The following is a 23,460-nucleotide window of genomic DNA, read 5'->3' as shown; positions in this document are numbered from 1 at the left end:
AGGGACTCCAAACGGGATCCTCGGAGGATCAAGGCGTTATTCAGTGAACAGGACACCTGGGTCTTTGTCCCGGCAGTCGAGGCACCCAGATTACTTGGGCTTTTGAACAACCAGAGCCGCTCTTTCAAAATGCCTCTGGAGCGATGCATTCTTGGTCTCTGGATGCAGCTTGGTTGAGCGTGTCTGGAGGGCCACGTGGGCGGGAGGGTCCTGTCTCCTGCTTTGCTGAGAGGTGGGCCAGGATGAGGGTCAGGACTACAGCCCCTGACTGAAAAGGAGCCCCTGGGCAGTTCTGTGGTTGGTGTCCACACCCCGGCGGCCACAGCCCACGGGACCGAGGATGGACAACGGAGCCAAGGACAGACCTTCTGTAGACAGGCAGACGGGCAGAACGGGGGTGGGGAAAATTAGCCAAACCACCAAGGAGCTCTCTGGACTCCAAGCTGGAGAATGTAGTGAGCCTCCGGCGTTAGTAGTCCCAGGAGCGGAAAGTCAGAGCCCCAGCAAGTGCCGCGTCACCGCAAAGCAGGGCAGTGGTGGGAGGGGGCTCGCCACGGAGGGGGCAGCAAGCTGACCAGCCCCTGGACCTGCCTTGGATGGGTCCCTGATTCCAGTCTCTGTGGGATCAGGAGAAGCCACAGTCCTGGGATCCCGCGCGGTGCTGAGGACTCTGCATCTAAGCCAAGGTCAGGACCCCCGAACGAGGGGAGTTCAGAAACATGTGACTTGGGGTAAAAGGGGTTCGTTTAAACGATCACAGCTTAAAGACACTCTTCCTGCGTTTATATTCTATGTGTTTTTAAAAGGTTCTTTATATTCATTGTTCAGACAAGCCCGTGGAATAGGGGGAGCGGATGGGATTGTTCCCAATTTGGACAGAAAGAAACTTGGAGTCTGGGAGGCTTAAGACATTAATCCCCTGTTTCCACGATAATCCTTGGGGACGGCAAGACTTACATCTGGCTCTAATTTTAGACAAACGTTTTAAGAGTCTCTGGAACCTGAAACCGATGCTTGAAAGTGTCAGGAAAGGTGCACTGCAGTTACCACAGACTACAAGGGTGCCCTCGCCCATCAACCTGGGGGACCCTCACCAGTGCCCGTGCCCATCAACCTGGGGGACCGTCACCAGTGTCCGTGCCTGTCAACCTGGGGGACCCTCACCAGTGTCCGTGCCCATCAACCTGGGGGACCCTCACCAGTGTCTGTGCCCATCAACCTGGGGGACCCTCACCAGTGCCCGTGCCCATCAACCTGGGGGACCCTCACCAGGCTCCGGAAGGCAGGACCAGGAGGGAATAAATGCAACGAACAGCACTGCATTCCCCGGGTCCCCTCCTGGGTCTACTGGTACTTTCCATCAGTGCAGATGCAGATGAAGAAATTTTTGGAGCGGTGGCTAAGAACAGCAGCCGGGGGGCAGGCAGTAAGGACGCAGGAGGGCACCTTGGTGCAGAAGGAATGGGAGGCAGGAGAGGAGGACAGTTTGAACCAATTCACCACGTGCCTCAGGCTTCCGGTTCAGAGACCCTAAGTCAGTGTGCAGATGTGACACGTAGGGGAGCGTGCATGGGCACGTCCTTGTCCCCCGGCCCGAGAGCATCCACTGGACACCCCTTTGGTGTTGGACAGCTGGCCAGGCACTTTCTTAATCCCCCGAACCAGTGTTCCTGTCCGTGTCTCAGAGCTGAGAACACTGGTTAAGCAACGTGCCTGGGTTCACACTGGAGCTTGGAATTGGTCTCCGAGGCACTTCATCTCCTCCTTAGAGTAACCTATGAGACCCTGCTTCATCTGGCCCCTTGTCCCTCTCCCACCTAATCTGCTTCCCTCCCCTGCACACCTCTTCCCCCGGCCTTGGTCTCTCCTGTCCAGCACGTGGGCCCCCACCAGCACACCATTGCATTCGCTGCTCACGCCTTCCAAGTTCGCTCCTGCCCTTCCCTCCGGCCTTTCCTGCAGAGTTGCCCCATTAGCGAGGCTTTCCCAGTTCTCCTGATCTGGAGCCTCCCGGCTCCCCACCTGGACCCCAGACACTCCATCGCCCCCTTCCTGCGCCACATTTTCTCCCCGTGGGCACTTAGCACCCTCAAATGTGCTGTCTTACTTATTTATGTTATTTGTTGTCTTTCCTCACTAGAGCGCCAGCTCCATGAAGGAGGGATTTGTTTTTGTGTTTTGCTCTGCTTTCAACTTCTGAATTCCCGTGCCCTGGCACATAGTACGGCTTTAATCAGAACTTGATGCGTGAGTGAATGAATGCATGGGTGGGCTTTTGGCTCACGGTAGGTGCTAATGCTCCCGGGCTAACCAATGCAGCAGAAAGGGCTGCAGCTGGCCGCCTCCCTGGGCGTCTCTAACCAGCCCTGTCTCAGCACCCGGGTCCTCTCCAGCATTCTCCTATTATTACCCTCTCCTCCACGGGGAAGGGGGGAACAGCCCGGAGGCTGCAGGGATACAGCTGTGGGGAGCCCCCACCCGCCGCCTGGGTCACGCACCTGAGCGGTGCCGGCAGCACCGGCAGAGACAGCTGAGCACGGCCTGCAGGGGGCGCCCGAAGACTAGCGAATAGGGCACCCGCGGCGGCCGGGAGGTTCAGCTCCCCGGCTGTGCCCGCACACTTGGAATCTGAGCGGGAACGAGGAACGGTTGGAAGTTATTTGGGGGAGCGAGAGAGGAGCGTGGAAGTCAGGAAGCTAGAATCGGGGAGGCGCAGCAAGACCTTTTTGGATTTTTAGCCAGGACTAACAGGGTGAAGGAATTTATCGCGATGGAGGCGCGGGGGTGCAGTCCCTGCCTCCGTCCGTGTAAGGAGAGGCTGCTCTCCCAACGGACCCAGCTTGCTGCGCAGGGAGCTAGAAGCTTGCCTTCTCGGACGGGGCGCCCGACTCCCCTCTAAAATAGGGTGTCTGCTCCTCTCATTTCCACGGAACCCCCTGCTGCCTGTGGGGCAAAGGGAATCCTTAGGAGACGGGCAGGAGGACCCAGTCATTCTCTGGTTTCACAAGTATTTATGGAAAACCAACCACTTTCCAGGTTCCGTTTTAGGCACTTTACGGAATCACTTGCCAACGTCAGCAAGAGGCCCGCCTTAATGAAGCCTGTCTCCTATCGCGGGAGCTTACGGTGACAACGGCCCTGATAAATGACCAAAGGTGATGTTTTTATATTACTGCCTGCTTCAGAAACTTTTCCTTGCTGCCTCGCGTTGCAATGATCTTTCCTCTCTTTTCCTTAGACTATTGTTTGGTCTCTGAGTGCACATCATGTTACGTGGTAACAGTATATTGATCGCTTATAACTATTATTGCTAGTAATAATTAATAATATTATTAATGCCTGTTTGTATTATTAAGAGTTTGGCTCTTTCTCCTCATCAGATTGGAAACTTTTAGAAGGAATGACCATTGGACTGTTAATGAGAAGCAAAGCTTGGATTGACCTTTTTAGGTAGGTTTCTAGCTCCTCATCTGTAACGCAGCAGCGATAACCTACATAAGCTACATAGCCCAAAGGTTGTGGGGAGATCAGTTCCCCACCTCTTGGTCCTATGACCTTGTCCCTGTCCTTCAGTTTTCTCTCTAGGGCCCCTGCTGATCTGACCCCCATGAGAGCCCAGATAAGCAGTGGAGGCTGCCCAGTCCTGCTGTTCCCAAGGTGCCAGAGCAGGTCTGGGACACAGGGACAGCCTTCTCCCCAGGCTCCCAGCCCGGCTCAGGGGACAAGTGTCCTGCCTGAAGCAGCCCCCTCCTGTCTCCTTCTTGGGCCTCAGCTCCTACAAGCAACGTGCACCATTTTATTTTCCACTGAAACAAGCTTTTAAGTTAAGGCAAGTTCATCCCCCTAAATGTAACCCTTTCACACCTCTATTTTCTCCCCTGTTAAAAATACTAAACAAAATGTCATTTAAATCTCAGAGACAGTTCTAGATGGACCTAGCCAAACAGCAGCTGAGCGAGATCTCTTGGCCCAACATCCTATTTCTGCAGAGGCAGCAGGTGCACCAGCTCTATGCTTGTATAAGATGTTGTAAAAGAAAGACATAATGTAACGCTTTCCCTGACCCTGGCCCCCTGGTCCCCTGGCCCCCTGTGTCCCATCCCAGGAGAATCAGGCTCCATATGCATGGTTAGAAATGCAGTGCTTTGCAAAGACGCTTTCTAAACTCCCTCCCCGGCTCATGCACATTTCTAGAGTCTTTGCACCTGTAAGGTCTGGCTGACATTTTTGCCTCTTGAGGGAATCTGTAAATATTAGTGCTTCCTCCTTACTGTCCCATCATTCATACAGAAGGATAAACTTGGACCCAAAGGTAATCTAAGGTGATTTGATGTGCAAAGTGCTCTAGGGACACCGAGGCATAAAAGATCAAGATGCCGAGGGCAGATGGAGGGGAGGGCGGAGGAGGTTTACAACGAGGGTGAGGTATGTCCCAGCCGTGAACGAAGACACAGAATTTTGCAGATGGGGGCTGTGGAGGATGGGGTGCAGTCACCGGAAACAGTCTGCGAAGGCACAGGTGGGTGGGGATCTGTCCGGAGATCCGTGAGGACCGCCGTGAGATGAGAATTTGGGAGGGTGTGGGGTGGGAGCTGGCTGGAGGTGAGACCCCAGCGGGGCACGGTGTTCTGTCTGGAATGGGGGAGAGTGCGTGCATACAGCGGGCAACAGAGGAACCGCGCTGGGGCCAAAAAAGACGGCTTAATATTCAATTAATGCTCTAAGTAGCACAGCAAAGAGAAGCAGAGAGTCTAAGACAAGCTGCAAGCTATGGCCCGGTGCTCACCAGACAGAGCACATCCGTCAGGCAGACAGGTGCTGGATCGATGCTGCCCCTGGAGCAGGTGGGTTGCCAGGAAACTGGGCATGTCTCTAAGAACAACCATAGTCTACTTTCTGGTTTTCTTACGTGTGTGTTTTTCAGTGATATTAATTGTACTGATGGATATCGTCATGTGCCGAGAATTCTGCCAAATACCTTGCGTGGGATCCAGCTGGCTCACTGAACATCTGGGTGGCCGACAGTGGCCTTAGGCTGGCTGACCAGACAAAGGCAGTCGGATGCCGTGGTCCCAAGAGGGAGGCTCGGTGCACGCCAGCGCTGGCGCCGTGCCTGCCTGCCCCTCGGCCCGCGTGTTGTTTTGAAGGCTGAGACTCAGGTCTCAGGTCTGCTGAGACTCAGCAGCACTAAGGGATTCTGCTTACGTCAAGTGGAGTGGGGTGCAGGGTGGTTGGTCTTATTTATTTACTTAATGTTTATTTATTTTTGAGACAGAGAGAGAGAGAGTGTGGGGGAGGGCCAGAGAGAGGGCGAGACACAGGATTCAAAGCAGGCTCCAGGCTCTGAGCGGTCAGCACAGGGCCCAACGTGGGGCTCAGACTCATGAACCGTGAGATTCTGACCTGAGCTGAAGGCGGAACTTAACCGGCAGAGCCCCTGGGGTGGTTGGTTTTAAAGGACGTATACTCCACCTTTCCCCTCACACCAGAGAACATCACTTCTGCACTGGGCAGGCCCCCGTGGACAGCAGGACTTCCTGTGACACCTGCTCTTCACTCTCTTAGTCTTTTTGTTTTGGTGTTAAGTAAACATAGGCGTTATGCCATATCTTCAAAATTCCATGAAATGTGAGTGGACATCATTCCCCAAACTGAAACTCAAAGTCTAACTTGCGGGCCACACAGAGCTGGACTGGGGGGGGGGGGCGGGGGGGGGGGGCGACAGGAATCTGCCTCAGGGCATCTGGGTCCAGAGTCTGTGCTCTTAGAAACCACACTGCTGGAATCGTTTCCACTTTTCTCTTTCCTTATCCATCTTTATTTACTTTTATGTTAAACGAATAAGCTTATTCCAGAGAGTTTGTTAAAGGCTCTGACGTGTCGGGTAGCAGGTGCGGGGGATAACGGACTGGCCACTCTGAAGCATCTTGTGGGCCAGGGTTTCCAAAACTGAGAAGGATCAGCCAAGGTTCTCCCGGGCTCTCGAGCCCTCGGCCACGCTGAGACCAGTTCCTTTTTCCTTACGATACGGACTCATTGGTGCCTTCGGAACCAAGAGTTTCCCTTAAAGCATCTGTTCAGCTACCTTATCTCGAGAAAATTGAGGTGCAGAAGAACATCTTGGTGGCCCCAGGCCACACAGAGCGGCCTCTTGGCCTGGGAACGGGCGGCCAGGAGACACGTCCCCAGCCCCGTGCCGGCCCCGTGGCCACCACGGTCCCCATGTGTCTGGGTGAGGTGTGTGCTGTCCCTGGCAAGCCCGAGGGCACAGTCACCCCAGTGTTTCTCTGTCGGTGGGCAGGGGGTGCGTTTGCAAAGCCTCCTGTCCCAAATTTCCATGCCTCTACCTGTCCCTCAAAAAAATGTACATACGCCTGAAAACCAAAGAGGGGCTTTCACTCCTATTTCAATCACGAGGGTCGTCTGAGCCCCTTTAATGTGAGACCAGTTGTCTGACGAGTTCTCATTAAGTCCTGGGCTTGTAGGTTGAACGTCAGTATTTGCTTTCTGCTTTCATATTATCTTAAATCCTTCCAATAATATATTCTCCAATGAATTAATTGGTATTTTCCAATAAATTAAATGGAAAAGGCTCTGGGCCGTGTTCTCTTCGTCATGCCCATGTCCAGTCACTCGTGCCAACGGGGCCCCCAGTGGCCTGTCCTCCCGAAGGGAGGGACGATAATTAGAAAGGAGTCAGAGTAATTGAAAGTGCCTATTGGGCTCAGAGCCCATAGGGAAAAAAATCAGCCCTTGCATTTGTAGAAAGCTCATTTCACAGATTCAACTTTTAAAAATACAGATGTGGGGGCACCTGGGTGGCTCAGACAGTTAAGCGTCCGACTCTTGATTCCGGCTCAGGTCATGATCTCACAGTTCGTGGGTTTGAGCCCCGAGCTGGGCTCCGCACTGACAGTGCGGAGCCTGCTTGGGATCTCTCTCTGCCCCTCCCCTGCTGACACTTTCTCTTTCTCTCTTAAAAAAAAAATAGGGGCGCCTGGGTGGCTCAGTCGGTTGAGCGACCGACTTCGGCTCAGGTCATGATCTCATCATGGTTTGTGAGTTCGAGCCCCACATCGGGCTCTGTGCTGACATTTCGGAGCCTGGAGCCTACTTCTGATTCTGTCTCCCTCTCTCTCTGCCCCTCCCCCACTCATGCTCTGTCTCTGTCTCAGAAATAAATAAACATAAAAAAAAATAGACTTAAAAAATAAAATAAAAATACAAATGTGATATGTTGCCTCTGGTCTCATACCCTTCCATGGTTCCTTACCACTTTTAGGGCAAAAGCTACACTTCTTACAAGACCTGACCTGATGCAGCCAGCTCTGACCTCTGCCTCTTTTGCTCATTGTGAAGTCTCTAGAACCGGGCTCAGGGCCTGGACCATGGAGCTTCATAACTGTTCCCTATTCTGCACTCACCCACCCTGTGCCAGGAGTCTGCTTTGGGGACGGGCATCGAGGGCGTAGAGGGGGCATACGACCCTGGGACTTGCCTCAGTCTAGTGTACAGATCATGCCTAAGGGGCCGAGACACGCAGAAGAGTCTCAGGGGACAGTCTCCCCAGCACAACACTTCTGTAACAGGTAAACATCAGACAGCACAAGCATTCAAAGTGTCAAAGCAAAAACTGCCCTGGGCCAAGTTGAACAGGCAAGTTAGCCTTCCTTCCAGGGTACTGCAAAGCGGAGAGAGCCCAGAGCCCAGATGAAGGGACACTAGGACAGAGGACGGTGGGGCCTCTGCGTTTACTCACTGGCTCTGTCCAAAGGAAAGTAAGGTCTCCCCTGTGTTAGGATCCGAGGTAGTTGTACCGCTTGGAGTGAGCTGTCCACAGAGGCTCCTAAACTCTGCTGTCTTTTCCGATGATTGAATCTTAAAGGGAAGTTCCCAGGTCCCGAGAAAGACTTTCCTGGACTGTGAAGCTGGCAAAACGTTTTTAAGAAGACACACATCTCAAAGGAGCAGAGACGGAATTTATAATTGCAGGTTTTTCAAAGAAAATGACTTAAGAAAAGGGAGGTCAGAGACCCAGAGTCGGGAAGTCTGCCTCAAGTTCATCTAAACTCAGGGGAATGTAAAGGGCTTCTGGGTCAAAAGTTTCTGGAAATTGTCCTACGGGAGTAGAGAAATGGAGAAGAACCCATTCAGGAAAATGTGCTCAACCTCAGTAAGAACAGTCGTCGTCTGTGGCATTTGAGACACAGTCTAATTTGCTGCCTCCACCCAGCTCCTTGTTACAGAAGCTCTTTCCTGGGCATGTGCAGCCAGGAATATGGGGGATCCCCCTGTCCCCAGAAACCAGTGGCTGAGCCTGGGAGGGCAGGCTGCTGGCATTTTTTTTTTTTTGTCTCTATCCCCTCAGGTTCATGACGCAGAAACTCTACTCCAGGCAGGTGCAGCTGGGTGGACCGGGTCCTTCTTGTCCCGCCCAGCCCCCACTGGCAGAGTGGCAGCTCCAGGCTTGGATGCCCGAGGATGCTGAGGCCACCTTGCATCCATCCCAGCTCGCTCCTGGTGTGAAGGCCACATGCCAGAAAGGGCAAGACAGGAAGCCCAGGGGCTGCCCCGATGCCCCTACCTCCCCCCACACGCACACACTGCCCACTCATACAGCAGGGTTGTCCCTCGGGGAAAAACATGTCCTCGTCCCCACCTCTGGTGCTCTGGGGCAGGGGATCTTCCCAGAGGAAAGCAGGTCAGAAGGAAAAGGGCCCTGCAGGTCCGTCTGAAGGACCGGCTTTATCTGGAACACACAGTGGAGCTCTCCATATCCAAGACGTTGTTGAAAATGATGGAGGTCTTGGGATCCCTGCAGGAGCTGAGAGCGGTCCCTGGCTGACGACCATCAGGAAAACAGGGACCTCGGTCCTGCGACCACAAAAAGCTGAATTCTGCCAGTGATACATGAACTTGGAAGAGGGTTATGGGCTCCAAAGGCCAAAGGAGAACACGGTCCACCCAACAGCATGATTGCAGAGATGCTTGTGAGGCCACGCCCACAACCCTTATCCATGGAAACCATGAGAAAAGAAGCGTGTGTCATTTTAAGTCCCTACGTTTCTGGGATTTGTTATAGAGCATAGCAAACTACTACCCACCCAGAATGAACACCGCGGGTACCCCGCCACGTGCTATCCCACGTTCTGTCTTACGTCCATTTATAGATCAAGGATCTGCAAAGCGGAGAGGCAACTCGCCAAAAGCCACACGGCTCAGGCGGGCCACCAAGAGGGGCGAGTGAGCGTTCTTTCTCCTCCGGTGTCGGGATTTCCTGGCGGACAGGGCTGCCTCAGGGCTGAGTGCTTTCTTCCCCTTCTTGTAGAAACGTCACATTATGGCTGCTCCCGTTTTGTAGTGGGAGGAAATAAGACCCCAGAGGCTTGGGGACTTGTTTAAGGCGACGTAGGTAGGTCTGATATCATCACCCACTGGTGTTCTCCCTGCCACGATTCTTTGGTTGGGGTTTGCGAGGCGAGGCCTGATGGAGCAGTAAAAAAAAAAAAAGCAGTCTTGGGAATCTAAAACAACCTGCCGCTCTTGAAGCAACGAGCATCGCCACCGTGGATGACGAGGGCCTCAACCCAGTCTGGGATAGGAGGGCGAGAGATTTCTGCATCCGGAACATTAAAGAAAAAATCCCCCCTCGTCTCTTACACAGATTCTACCAGTGCCTCCTTTGTTACCATTTAAAAAAGAAGCTGAAGAAGGAAAAACAAAGCTTACCATAACACACGTTCTTAATTTTATGAGCTGGCGGTTTGTCCCGCTTATAGCCTAGAAACCACTAGGCGTTCTGCTGTTCCTGCCAGCGCATGTGGCAAAACGAATTTAAAAAGACGTAAGAGATCTCGCGTCTAACTGAATGGACGCACCTGCAGGATGATGCTGATCAAGCCCCAGAGACACGAAGAATGAGGCCCCTGCATAAGCTCTGCGTGTTCCTTCTCTGATTCCCGCCTCTGCCCGGGGAGAGGAAGGGTCCAGCTCCCTAAGAAGACAGACCTGGTGAGAACACACCCCCCGGCCTGTCATCGGCAGGAAGCGGCCTTGGTTAGAAAAGGAGGCCAATATGAATGACTGCAGACAGGTGGACGCGTTCTCCTGAGATGCGGGCTACTCAGAACACGTTATTTAGCTGAACCGTAAGTAGTAAACGTTTAGTACAACAGTGATCCTTGTCCGTATTCATTTTGCTTCTACCCTACATTCTTCCGTCAGAATTTGGGGTCTCCGTCCTCAGCGTGGCCCCCCTCCCCCGTGCAGGGCTCACCCATGAGGTGCATGGAACCACCACGGGCTGCATGCTCGAGTCTAAAGTCAGGCGTCGCCCTCCGTACCTTCTCCTTCCTCACCGGCCCGCGCTCACCCCTTCCCTAAGTCCTGCTGATGCTTCCTTCCATCGCCACGCGCCCCACACGGGACCGCTTCTCACTGTTCGTGGCCCCACTCCCGTTCAAGCGCCCACCATCGTGGGACCGCTGCAAGTTCCCCTTCTCTCTCCGCCTTTCCCCGCCTACCGCCTGCTCTCCCAAAGCAAAGTCAAGGCTTGGCAGGCTACCCTGTAGGGCCGCCTGACAGCTGGGGTTCCTTTTCTGTAACGCAGGTGACTGCCTTAAGCATGACTTCCCGGCAGCCACTCCAGTGCTGTCCGTCTCCAATGGCCACGTTGCCGGCCACGAGACCAGGTGAAGGCGCCAACCCTCCCCCTCCCTGTTTTAGGTGTCTTGGTTGATTTCCGGACCTGACCACTTTGGGCCGCCTGCTTTTTTCTCTCTCTCCCTTTGTTCTAAATTCCCACCGTTAGGTTTTCAATTCATCAACAAGGAAGGAGCCCTTGAAACCCTAAGCGCTCAGCCTTGGCCCCAATAGAAGCAGAACCCCTTGGCCCCCAGCTCGTGCTTTCTCTCTGCCTGCGACGTCGCTCGGTGGCCCCAGGTGTACCCTGTGCGCTCCAGGACCTGTGAGTAGTAAACTTCTTCTCTTTTCCCCCCAAAGTTTCGGATGATTATTGCAGAGAGCTGCTTGCAATCATAATATGAACCGCAAGGGCCGGTCCAGCCACAACACTGGTTATGGATAAGCTGAGACCGGCACGTGATACGCCTTCCTTCTTAAGATCCTAAAATGCTCTTACAGTTTAGCTGGACTAAATATCCTGGCATTGTGGGTCTTTGCTCAGCGCTGTGACTCCTGCTCCCTTCCCTCCCCTTCCTCTCCGTGATACAGCCTCACTGAACACACCCAAACCATCCCGACCTCAGGGCCTTTGCCCAGAAGGCAGGGCCTCCGTGTGGGTCTCCTCTGCCATTCGGATTCTAGCTTGGCTTCACCTTGTCTGAGAAGCCTCCTTGACCACCGTAAGGTCATCCCCTGTCCCCTGGGGTTATTCGCTGCCAGCACTGACCATCATACGGATTCTTTCAGCTTTATTGAGGTGTAAATGACAAAATTATAAGCTATTTAGGGGCACCTGGGTGACTCAATCAGTTGAACATCTGACCTCAGCTCAGGGCATGATCTCAGGGTTCCTAAGTTCGAGCCCCACATTGGGCTCGCTGCTGTCAGCCCAGAGCCCTCTTCAGATCCTCTGTCCCCCTCTCTCTTTGCCCCTCCCCTGCTTGCTCTCAAAAATAAATAAAACACTGCAAAAAAAGGTTAGAAGCTATTTAAAGTGTACAACATAATGATCTGATGTGCAGATACAATGTGAAAAACTTTCCCCCATCATTTAATGATCACTTCCATCGCCTCACATATTTATGTATTTTGGGGGGTGAAAACTTCTAACTGCAACTTTGTGTTCTCTTACCCATCTCCCTGTTTCCCCCAACCCCTAGCCCCTGGCAACCACTTTTCTGGCCCGTGTTTCTATGAGTTTGATTTTTTTTTTTTTTTTTTTTTTTTTTTTTTTTTAGATTCTACGTGTAAGTGATACCATGCTGTACTTATCTTTCCTGTTTGACTTATTTCACTTTGCATAACACCCCCCAGTTCTATTCGTGTTTTGCAAATGATGGACCTCCTTTTTGAAGGCTGAACAATATTCCTTGATATGTATATACACCACAGTTTCTTTTTTTTTTTTTTAATTTTTTTTAACGTTTATTTATTTTTGAGACAGAGACACAGCATGAACGGGGGAGGGGCAGAGAGAGAGGGAGACAGAATCGGAAGCAAGCTCCAGGCTCTGAGCCATCAGCCCAGAGCCCGACGCAGGGCTCGAACCCGCGGACCGCGAGATCATGACCTGAGCTGAAGTCGGACGCTTAACCCACTGAGCCACCCAGGTGCCCCGACACCACAGTTTCTTTATCCGTTCCTCCACTGATGGCCACTTAGGTTGCTTCCATATCTTGGCTGTTGTAAACAATGCTGCAATGAACATGGGCGTCTGATGTCTCTTTCAGAGAGTGATTTGGTTTCCTTTCAATATATACCCAGCAGTGGGGGTTGCTGGGTCGTATGATAGTTCTCGTTTCAATTTCTTGGGGGAACTTCCATACTGTTTTCCACAGTGGCTGCACCGATTTTCATTCCCACCAACAGTGCAGGGGGATTTCCTTTTCTCCACACCCTCATCAGCACTTGTTATCCTTTGTCTTTTTGGAAATAGCCGTCCTGACAGGTGTGGGGTGATACCTCACTGTGGCTTGATTTGCATTTCCCTGAGGCTCAGTGATGCGGAGCACGTTTTCAGGCGCCTGTTGACCATCTGTATGTCTTCTTTGGAAAAGTGTCATTCAAGGCCTTCGCCCATTTATAAATATAGATTTAAAAAAAAAATGTTCACTGTCTCTCTCCTCCAACGAGAATATAAATTTCATGAAAACCAAGGTCTTCTCCATCTTTAACATCTCTATCCAAGGCATTTAGGACAGGACACAGCATGGAGAAGACCCACAATGGGTCCCCCAGGACGTGTTGAGGGGAAACTAAGCCCCTTGCTCGCTTTCTCCTCAAAAGCGGTGGCTCTGAAAGGAGACTCATCGCTAAGATTTGTGGAATGAATGTGAGTCCCTGCAATGAGACTTTTCTCCACGAGAGGGCAGAGTTCACCGCGTTTAAAAAATGTGTCCTTCAAAGAGAGGGCCCGCCCTACATCTGGAAACCCTTTCCCAGCAGCTTTGGTCTACAAGCGCTAATAGTCCATAAGGGGCTCCCAATATCCGCAGAGCCTACTGTTTAATATAATTTGGTGTCTTTCCTGCCATAGTTTGAAATTAAAACGATTCAAAACGAAAGGCAAAACGAAAACTCACGCTTTCTCCTAAATGATTTTTCTTCTCACTGAATGCTATCACAGCAATAAAATGTTCAAACCAAATAAACACATTGTCATGCCTACATTTTGCATTAATTGCAAATGAATCACTCCAGACCCCGATTAAATAAATGTTAAACGAATACTTAGAGACTGTCAGTTTGAAGGGCATTGCGTTCCTGGCTTCTCTGGGGGCATCTCCAGTGCTCCAGCCGGCTGATGGCCTCCTGCCTATTGCTAGGTGAGGCCATGGGGCCTTACCTTCCCTCTCCTGCCGGCAGAATCAGGCCGGGTGCTCTTCTCAGGCCTAAGCCTAGTCCTCGGGAAGGAGACACTTAACCAACTGCTTCACCTTTTCTGCAGAGGTGCCCAGACTCCCTGGAAGGTGAGTCACCAGCCTGATATAGACACCTTCTTGGCCTCCATGAATATCCATCGGGAGCCCGTAGCTTCCCCCCACTCATCAAGCAATTAGGCCCAATGAAAATGTCCTTTTCCCCAACTAAGTGGTTCTTAACGTGATAGTACATTAGCCTCATCTGGGAGCTTTTAAAAATCCTAATACCCGCTCCTCCCCAGTTCAGTCTGAGTCTCTGGTGGCGAGCCTATGGATGTATGTTTTTAAATATCATGTGACAGGGAGACTTCCAAACCTTCCGTGGATCCCTTTGAGCAGGCTAACATTCATGCCATGATTCCCACATTTGCCACAGCAAAAATACCAGCGTCTCCCAGGCATATGTCTTCAGGGGTAGTATTTGCTTTTTCTTTGAAAGCAATACCATCAGCCGAGAGACGACCAAAACCTGTGTCCTCCGCACCACGTAAGGACAAAAGACACAATTCGGGGCCCGATGCCAGAGAGCAGAGTTCCTCATGGCCTTTTGGATGGCATTTCACTGGTGAAGCAGAAAATTTAAGAGAAGAATGGAAAGCAGAGGCACTTTGCAGACTCGTTCATGGGATTTCAAACCCTAGCCTCCATCATGATGCTTTCAAAGGTCTATAAAAGCTACAGTGATCACTCATCACTAGGGCTTTCTGTTCACAAAAGGGCAACATATAACATCTGTCTGAAGGGCTAAAAGCAGATGTTTAAAATGGTTCAAAATGGCCCATGGCTTTCAAGTTCTCTTCATGGTAGAATAGGTGATTGGTGAGGCATTCCTCAGGCCTTTCTCTCTCTTTCTCTCTGATGTCAGCGAATACCAATCAGCCTAATTGTTCCATTGAACACCCTGGAATTCTTTGTTGGTAGCCACCTAGGATACGCGTCCTTAATAAACTGAGCAGATGAATCCAGCTGGGAAATAGGCAACTCAAGCTGGCCCAGCCTTGGATTACCACCAAAAGACTTCACTTACACCAGCCAAAAGCTCCTTCCCTCCTTGGGAACTCACTAGTCATTGTTGAGAAGGATGGATAGGAAGCCGCTCTGGGAAAGAAGGGGTGGGGTGACATGTAGCCTCTGATTAAGTCTCAGATGACAGATTCAGACAGAGCATCTTGACCTCAGCACTCTGAGCAACTTGACATGCTGGGCTAGATCCTGGGCTAGATCCTTCTTTCTGTGTGGGAATGTCCTACATTGCAGAGGATGTCAGCAGAAGCACTGGCCTTGACCCGCAAGACAGCATGCCCCAGTCGTGGCAACCAAAAATGTCTCCAGATATGGCTAGATGGCCCGGGAGCAGGGTGGGGCGTCACCCCAGCCTGAGAACCACCGGGCTCAGGTGAAGTTAATTCTAACCGGGATAAATAGCTTGTCCTAGAAAGCAGTGTTTTGTCCCCGTGGACACATCTGGAAGGAAAGAGCACGTGGGGTCTGTGTACGGGGTCATTTGTTGAGCAAAGATCTGAAGGGCAACCGCTGGGGAGTTTATTTGGGGAAGTATCTTGGAGTCTGGTACGGCTGGACAGGGGTGAGGCTCTGGCTGAGGAAATCCCTGGGGTCCAAACGTGAGGAAGGAGAAATGCAAAGCTGATGATGGCTCCAGGTTTCATCTAACCCTCAAAGCTGGCCAGAGAGCAGTTTTTATTTTCCCATTTTCCAGACGAGCAAACCAAGGGATGTAGTGGCTGCAACCAAGTCCATGCGGGCAGCACTGGGATTCCCTTACGTCTCTTCTGTCCAGGAATAAAGTGGTCGCCTCCAGGTGGAGCATTTGTGGATCACCCAGATGCCCGGTCAGTTTACGAAAAAGCGAGCAGATGCCATGAGAGCTAAGGGATTTAGGGTGGGATAAAACAGCAAACACGTCTAGTGGTGTTTGCTCACACATACCCTGAGGGAAAGAAATCATGTGGGATGGCGCCGACGTGGGATGGCTCTGTCCCAAAGCACTCTTTGGTGTCCCCCCCAATCTGCAGAACGGACACTTGCGGAGTGGGAGAGCTGGGGAGAGAGAAGGAGGACCTCTCTTTACAAAGCTTATTTTCCAAATGTCTCCATAGGATGCACACGTTGCTAACTGTCTAATGAGGCACAGATTGAAAATGGCTAAAGACTCTTGTAGTGAAACCAGGGTGATGCTACCCAGAGGCACTGTGAGGAAATTCCTCTAATTGCAACTCTTAGTTATTACCAACACGGTCCCCATACTTCAGGGATAACTGCCAGAGAGCTGTTCTCACGTTTCCTATACAATCTCGGGGAGAACCCGGAGATCTGGCACAATTACTCGCTTCAGGACCAAGGATAAGCCAGCCTGTTTGCCTTTGGAATTTTCATGTCACTCTTGAATATTCGTGCAGAAACCCTTTAAAGGGTAAATAATATGTGATAGGCATTGGGCTAAAATGGTGTCTATGTCAGTTTTGTTAATATTAATGTAATGATGGCTGTTACCATTGAGTGCTTACCACATGTCAGATGCTGTCATAACGAGTTAACAGGCGTTGACAATTACATTGAACGTTTGGGGGGTATATTTGGTGTCAGGCACTGTGTTAAATACTATGCACATAAAATATATTACTTGATCTAATCCTGATAATGTTTCTATGATATGAGTATTATTGTCAGACCCTCTGTACTGATGAGATACGGGTTTGGAGACTAAATAAATGACTTGCCCGAAGTCACAACATTGAAGACAAAGGGTAAAAATTCAAAGTTCGGCCCTTTCGGCTCCGAATTCTGTGTTGCTCACCCTGGAAAGCTGCTTGAGGGTCACTAAGTGTTTTCGAGTAGTGTCGGACGTACAAAACGGTACACAAATCACGAGTGAGTGGTTCAATAAATTTTACAGTTGTCTTGTGGTTTTTGTGTTTTGTTTTGTTTTTACAATTTGTACAGCCATAGACTAAACCCAGATCTTGAAACACAATAGACACTCTTGCCCCTTTTTGTAACTATGCCCTCCCAGGGCAGTCACTGTTCTGAAGTCTGCCACCATGAATTAGCTTTGCTTGACACGATACTTCACATAAATGGAAGTGGACTTTATTTCTCCTTTGTGTCTGGCTTCCTTAATTCAGCATTGTGTTTGTGAATTTCATCTTCATTTTGTATTTTTTTGGAAAAAGCAGTCATTGTCACTCCGTTCTACCACATGATTATATGGCAATTTTACTTAGCCATTTAATTTCTTGTTTTATTTTTTTCTTTTATGAATATAAGTTATTGTCAGATTGGTTTCCATGCAATAGCCAGCGCTCATCCCAACAGGTGCCCTCCTCCATGCCCGTCACCCATTACCCCTCTCCCCCACCCCCCCATCCACCCTCAGTTTGTTCTCTGTATTTAAGTCTCTTGTGATTTGCCTCCCTCCTTCTCTGTTTGTGGCTATTTTTCCCCTTTCCCCCACGGTCTTCTGTTAAGTTTCTCAAGATCCACATATGAGTGAAAACATATGATATTTGTCCTTCTCTGACTTACTTCACTCAGCTAATACCTTGCAGTTCCATCCACGTTAGCCATTTAATTTTAGATTAGTTTTAGATTTAGATTTTTTTAATTTAGATTTAATTTTAGATTAATTTTAGATTTAGATTTAGATTAATTTTAGATTTTTCCCACTTTTGAACATCAAAAATATTGGTGAATGTTAAGAATGTAATATTTTGAATATTAAGACTGTACACCCTTTATGTATTTTGGCTCATATACGTGTACATTTCTGTAGGTACATGCGAGGGGTGGAGTGGCTGGGGAAAGGTAGGCATGTGTTCAGGTTTGGGAGATACTGTCAACGGTTTTCCAAGGTGGTTGTACGAATTTCACTCTTTCTACTGGTATTTATAGAGCCCAGTTACTCCATTGCTTCACCAATGCTTGATATTGTCATTAGTTTCCAACTGTAGACATTAGGTGACTGGGAAACGAAATCTCATCATGGTTTGAATTTTCATTTCTCAGATGGCCAATGGTGTTCAGCATCTTTCCGCGTACGTACAGGTGACTTTTATGTTCTCACTTGTGTTTTGTGCCTCTAATACTTGTGTTGACATTTTTTTTCCTCATTGACTTCATGGAGCATTCTATTTGCTGCATACGCTTTTGGTAGGATAGTTTATACCCATCCCAAGGCTTGTCTTTTCATCCTCTTAGTGTCTTTTGATTAAGGATGTTTTGTTAAACTTCTGTTTAATGGCTTTCTTTCATTGTGTCCTATGTGAGAACTCTATCCTAGCCCAGCATCGTGAGCATAATTTATGGTCTCTTTCCAACAGCGTGGCTGTTTCTGGTCTCACAGAGAACTTTTTAATTTGTCTTAAATAGATTTATACCAGTCATGAGGAGGAAATCAGAATTCATTTTTTTTTTGTGTGTGTATCCATCGACAGCACACTTAATGAAAAATCCATCCTTTCCCCATTGTCTGGGGAGTGTTATCTTTTTCATGAATTAAGGAATCCTACATATGTAACTCAGTTTCTGTCCCTGTTCTGCTCTGTGGTTTACACTTATACCAATTCCACAATGTTATAGGTATTGTAGCCCTATAATAAGTCTTATTATTGGGGCGCCTGGGTGGTTCAGACGGTTAAGCGTCTGACTTTGGCTCAGGTCGTGATCTCACGGTTTGTGAGTTCGAGCCCCGCATGGAGCTCTGTGCTGGGAGCCCAGGGCCTGGAGCCTGCTTTGGATTCTGTGTCTCCCTCTCTCTCTGCCCCTCCCCCACTCGTGCTCTGTCTCTCTCTCAAAAATAAATAAACATTAAAAAAACTAAGTCTTATTATCTGCCAGTGCCATCCAGTCCTGTCCTTGTCTAAGTTAGCCTTGGCTTTTGTTGGCACTCTGTAATGCTATATATATTTTAATCGGTTTCTCAATTCCTGTTTTAAAAACTTTTGGTATTTGATTAGAATAACCATAAATCTATGGTTCAGTTTGGATAAAATTGAACTACTTACGATAGTGATTCTTTCAATCTTTTGGGACGCATCTCCCCTCTCATCTAGGGTTTATTTAATTTTTCTCATTGTGTTTTGTAGTATTGTGAATGTAGGTCTTGGATGTCTTTTATTAGATTTACTCCTAGATGTGTGACATTCTCATGCTATTTTAAGTGGCATTTAAAAATACATGACGGGATATAGAAATGACAAACGAGTTTTGTATTTTGTCTGCATCCAATGATGTTCTAACTTCATTTATTAATCCTAAAAGATGACTGGTCAACTTTGTTATGTTTTCTACTTTTGCGATGATAGCATCTGTAAATACCAATACTTGGTTTCTTTCATTTCAATCCATATATCTTCTTCTTAAATATTGGGTTTTATTGTACTGGCTACAGTAGTGTCTATAGGGATATACCTATTAAGGAAGTTTGCTTCTATTCTTTGCTAAGAGTCTTTCTTCTACATCATGAAGTGATATTGACATTAATAAGATGACATCTTTCCATCTACTGTGGTAATCATACGATGGATCTCCATTATTCTGTTAATATTGTAGGTTATACTGGTCAAGTTGCAATTATGAAGCCACTTTTACATTTTTATTTTTTATCTGAAAGATTTTAATGTTTATTTATTTTTGAGAGACAGGGCACGAGCGGGGGGGTGGGGGGACAGAGAGAGGGAGACACAGAATCCGAAGCAGGCTCCAGGTTCTGAGCTGTCAGCACAGAGCCTATGCAGGGCTTGAATGCACGAACCGTGAGATCATGACCTGAGCCGAAGTCTGATGCTGAACCGACTGAGCCACCCAGGTGTCCCCACTTTTACACTTATACAATAAGCTCAACTTGATTGAAAAGTATTTTATGTGCATTTTATTTTATATCCATTACCTATCCATTATATATTAATATTTTAAGATTTTTGCATTTGCGTCTGTGAGGGAGATTAGTCAATAGTTTCCAATTTTATTACTTCCTTCTTAAGTTTCCATATCAAAATTATGTTGTGGCTTCATCAAGCAAGCCAGAGAATTTTCTTTACTTTCCCATTTTCTGAGGAGGAAGAAAGAAGCATGACACTCGTGTCGTTTCTTCTTTCAAATGCGTGGAGAGATTTACAGTCTGGCCATCTGTTCCTGAAGATACTTACGTGTACATATTTGTTGTTTTTAACATATATGATTACTCAGACACTATTTCACCTTGTTTCAGTTTTTGAGAAGATGTATTTTATAGGAATTCTTTCATTTTATCTGCATTTTCAAATGCAGATGTTAATTATTTATTATGTATTTTTAATGGCTATAGGACTTAGAATGCTGTCTTGTTTTATCATTCTCAATATCTCCTTGTATTCTCTCTATCTCTTAAGTCATTCTTTCTAGGGGCATTGGGATTCTATTGGACTTTTCACAGAACCAACCCTGGGCTTTGTTGGCTTTTATCTATGGGAAATTTGTTTTCTGTCTCATGAATTGTATTCTTGCGTTGATCATTTCCTTTTGCCCATTCTCTTTGTGTTTAATCTGCCATTCTTCTTCTAAATTCTGCAAACATGTATTTGGATTATTGATTTTGAATAGTTCTTTAAATTGTACAGACACCGTTAACTGTAAATTCAATTATTTTAACAGATAAAGGGCTATTCAGTAACCTGGTTTTTTTTCGATTGACCTTTTGTAGTTTATGTCTTTTAAGGACTTTGTCTATTTCACCTAGATTTTTGGACATATGATATAACTTTGTGCATATTTCTTATTACCCTGGCAATGTCTAGAGAATCTATAGAGCTGTGCCCTCTTTCATTCCTGATATTGGCAACTTGTGTCTTCTCTCCTCCATCGTTATTCGTTCTGGCTAGTGGTTTATCATTTTTATTGATCTTTTCCAGGAACCATTTTTTCCCATTGATTTTCTATTTTCTTCTTTTTACAATTTCATTGATTTCTGCTCTTTTTCCTTTCTTTTGCTTGATGTGGTTTCAATTGCTTTTTTTTCATTTCTTAATGTGGAAGCTTGGATCACTGATCTGAGAACTTTGTTCCTTTCTAACATCAACGTTTAATGCTACACATGTCTCTTTAAACCCTGCACAGCTGTATCCACGTTTTACTATGTCACATTTTCATTTCCACTCGATTTAAACTGTTTTTTATTATTTGCAAGTGTGTTGTTCAATTTCCAAATCTTTGAGGGTTTTACTCCCAAATACCTGTCAGTTTCTTGTTTAAATCCATGTGGCCAGAGAACATACAATTTATCCCTCACGATCTTACCCTGACAATTCCCCGTCCCCCCTCCAGAATATGGTCTATCTTGCAGAATGATTCTTGTGCACTAGGAAGAAAAAAACTGGGTTTGTTGCTGGATGTTCTATGAATCTCAAATAGATCAAGCTGGTTGACAATGTGTTCAGTTCTTTTATGTGCTTATTGAATTTCTCAGTTTTGTTCTTCTGATTAATTGAGAGACGAGTATTGAAATCTCTAATGATAATTGTGGATTTGTCTATTTTTTTTTTAATTTTACGGCTATTGGTTTTGCTTCATGTATTTTGAAGCCGTGTCAGTAGATGGATATAAAATTAGGTGTATTATGTCTTCTTGGAAAACAACTCTTTTATCATCTTGTAGTGTCCCTCTTTATTCTTAGCACAATTCCTTGTTCTCAAGTTTTATACGTATAATATTAATGCCTCTGCAACATCCTGCTTTAATGAGCGTTGGCGATGTAAATTTTTTCCCATGTTCTCCTGGTGACCTATGTGTGTATTTATATTTAGTGTTTGCTGTTGTGTGTGTTTGTGTTGTTTTTAAAAAATAGATTATTATATAGTTTGGTCCTTCTTTTTGCTACCCAAACTGACAATATCTGCCTTTAACCTGTTGTTTTGGAGAGTTTACATTTGGTATAATTATTTATATCTTGGGGCTTAAATACATCATCTTGTTAGTTGTTTTCCATTTGTTTCATCTGTTGTTCGTTCTTTTTTATCTTTTCTGCCTGTTTTTGGATTAATTGGATGTATTTGCGATTTTATTTTATCTCTACTATCAGCACATTCTATATCTGTTTTTCACTTTTGCATGGTTCCCTTAGGATTTCAATCTGTATCTGTAATTCGCCACAGCCCACCTTTAAACAAGGATATACCACTTCGTGTAAGGTGTTATGACCTCAGAGCCGTGCGACAATATCAATTCAATCCATTGCATTGTTCTATTTTTGTCATGCATTTTACTTTACATATGCTCTAAAGCCATAGTACATTGCTACTATTTTTGCTTTAGACAATTCTCTTTCAGAAGCTCTTTTTTAAAAAGAAGAAATGCATCAGGCAGAGAAAGACAAATACCATATGACTTAATTCATATGAAGAACTTAAGATACAAAACAGATGGACATAAGGGAAGGGAAGCAAAAATAATATAAAAACAGGGAGGGGGACAAAACAGAAGAGACTCACAAATATGGAGAACAAAGAGAGGGTTCCTCGAGGGTTGTGGGAGGGGGGATGGCTAAATGGGGAAGGGGCATTCAGGAATCTACTCCTGAAATCATTATTGCACTAGATGCTAACTAATTTGGATGTAAGTTAAACAATAAGTAAATTTTAAAAATTAAAAAAATAATAAAAAAAGAAAGTTCTCTTCTATTGCTGGTATGCCAAGTGTATCTTTATTATAATGTAAATGGATGCTGTATTTTATACAGCTTTTACTGTATAAAGAAAAAAAGTCCTTTTCTACATCTCTGGAAATGATTATATAATCTTCCCTTGTTATTTTTTCTAATAAAATATATTCTGGTTTAAATTTTTTTTTATTATGTTTCTTTATTTTTGAGAGGCAGGGAGAGACAGAGCATGAGCGGGGGAGGGGCAGAGAGCGAGGGAGACACAGAATCCAAAGCGGGCTCCAGGCTCCGAGCTGTCGGCACAGAGCCCGACGTGGGGCTCGAACCCACGAACCATGAGATCATGGACCTGAGCGGAAGTCGGACACTCAACCGGCTGAGCCACCCAGGCACCCCTAAAATATATTCTGTTAACTGACTTTTTAACATTAAAAAAACTCTGAATTCTGAAAATAAAATCAACTTTGTTACAATCTAAGAAAAAAAGGAGAAATGCATTTATGTATTTATATTTGTCTTTTTGCCAGATCCTTTAAATTTCTTTGTGCAAATCCAAATTTTGTATCCTGTTATTTTGCTTGACAGAAACAACTGGTATTAGGGCAGACAAGTCTAGCCAAACAAAAGGAATCAGATGTTTCAATTGCTTAACATAGTACTCTTCCTCATGTAACAGTTCTGGACGAGGGTTTATATTGGCAAGGTCCTCCTGTATCGGCATCCGGCACCTGGGATAACAGCCTCTCTCCCATCTTCAGTGTTTGACTGTGAGGAAGGCGTGGAAATAACTCTCCTGCTTCTGCAAATACTCCAACAGCTAGAACTCAGACTCATGGTGATATCTAACTACAGGGGAGGCTGGGAAATGAAAATAGAGCTTTATGTCCAGAAAGAGAAGGAAATGGCTTGGATGAGAGCTAAGAATCATTTTAAAGAGAGATGGTCTAGGCACGTGTTAAATGTTACCTCACATTCCCCTCCAGCAACCCCGCAAGAAATGCTATCGTGCAGATGGAGATAAATTTTCAGGATTCAGAGAAGCCAAACGGTTACCTGTCTTATGGACAAGTCTGTCCTTGGAACTGGGGGCTAAGAATCATTTCAGAGACCAGGGAGCACTGGAGGAAGAGGATGAAGAACAGAATAAAGCTGGAAAGTACACTGCTTGGACGGGGCTGAAATTCTTTCTCCTGGGTGGGGGAGGGA

General features: G+C 47.1%; 1 long non-coding RNA gene across 1 annotated transcript; it reads left to right on the top strand.

Annotated features, from left to right (window-relative positions):
* Window positions 1–2,649: 2,649 nt before the first annotated feature.
* LOC132664569 (uncharacterized) lies at window positions 2,650–5,687 on the top strand. Its single transcript, XR_009603794.2, has 3 exons — window positions 2,650–3,155; window positions 3,381–3,450; window positions 3,574–5,687. It is a non-coding gene; the product is annotated as an uncharacterized LOC132664569 (long non-coding RNA).
* The last annotated feature ends 17,773 nt before the right edge of the window (window positions 5,688–23,460 follow it).

This window comes from Panthera onca, chromosome F2 (genome assembly GCF_046562875.1).
Source record: "Panthera onca isolate mPanOnc1 chromosome F2, mPanOnc1 haplotype 2, whole genome shotgun sequence".
NCBI classification, from domain to species: Eukaryota; Metazoa; Chordata; class Mammalia; order Carnivora; family Felidae; genus Panthera; species Panthera onca.
This window is presented reverse-complemented; position numbering and strand designations above follow the sequence as displayed.